Source organism: Salvelinus sp. IW2-2015, linkage group LG9 (assembly GCF_002910315.2).
Source record: "Salvelinus sp. IW2-2015 linkage group LG9, ASM291031v2, whole genome shotgun sequence".
NCBI classification, from domain to species: Eukaryota; Metazoa; Chordata; class Actinopteri; order Salmoniformes; family Salmonidae; genus Salvelinus; species Salvelinus sp. IW2-2015.
In genome coordinates this window covers 28352264-28352891 of record NC_036849.1, presented here as the reverse complement: position 1 = coordinate 28352891, position 628 = coordinate 28352264, and the positions used below count along the sequence as shown (strand labels likewise).

At 45.1% G+C, this 628-nt stretch overlaps 1 non-coding gene across 1 annotated transcript; it reads left to right on the top strand.

The window, feature by feature from the left end:
- The first annotated feature begins 266 nt into the window (after positions 1-266).
- trnaa-ugc (transfer RNA alanine (anticodon UGC)) lies at positions 267-342 on the top strand. Its single transcript has one exon. It is a non-coding gene; the product is annotated as a tRNA-Ala (tRNA).
- The last annotated feature ends 286 nt before the right edge of the window (positions 343-628 follow it).

Sequence of the window (628 nt, the reverse complement as noted above, 5' to 3'; positions counted from 1 at the left end):
TATTGCATGGTATGCTTTTTCCTAAAGTTAAAAAAAAATCTGACACAGCGGTTGCATTAAGAACCAGTGTATATTTAATTATATGTAAAACATGTATCTTTCATCAAAGTTTATGATGAGTATTTCTGTTATTTGACGTGGCTTTCTGTAATTACTCAGGATATTTTGGAGGCATTTCTGAACATGGCGCCAATGTTAACCCGAGATTTGTGGATATAAATATACACATTATCGAACAAAACATAAATGTATTGTGTAACATGATGGCCCCCCGTGTGGCTCAGTTGGTAGAGCATGGCGCTTGCAACGCCAGGGTTGTGGGTTCGATTCCCACGGGGGGCCAGTACAAAAAAAAAAGTATGAATGTATGTACTTGTAAGTCGCTCTGGATAAGAGCGTCTGCTAAATGACTTAAATGTAAATGTCCTATGAGTGTCATCTGATGAAGATTATCAAAGGTTGGTGATTCATTTTATCTCCCGGGTGGCGCAGTGGTCTAGGGCACTGCATCGCAGTGCTAGCTGCGCCACCAGAGTCTCTGGGTTCGCGCCCAGGCTGGGCTGGGTTCGCGCCCAGGCTCTGTCGCAGCCGGCCGCAACCGGGAGATCCGTGGGGCGACGCACAATTG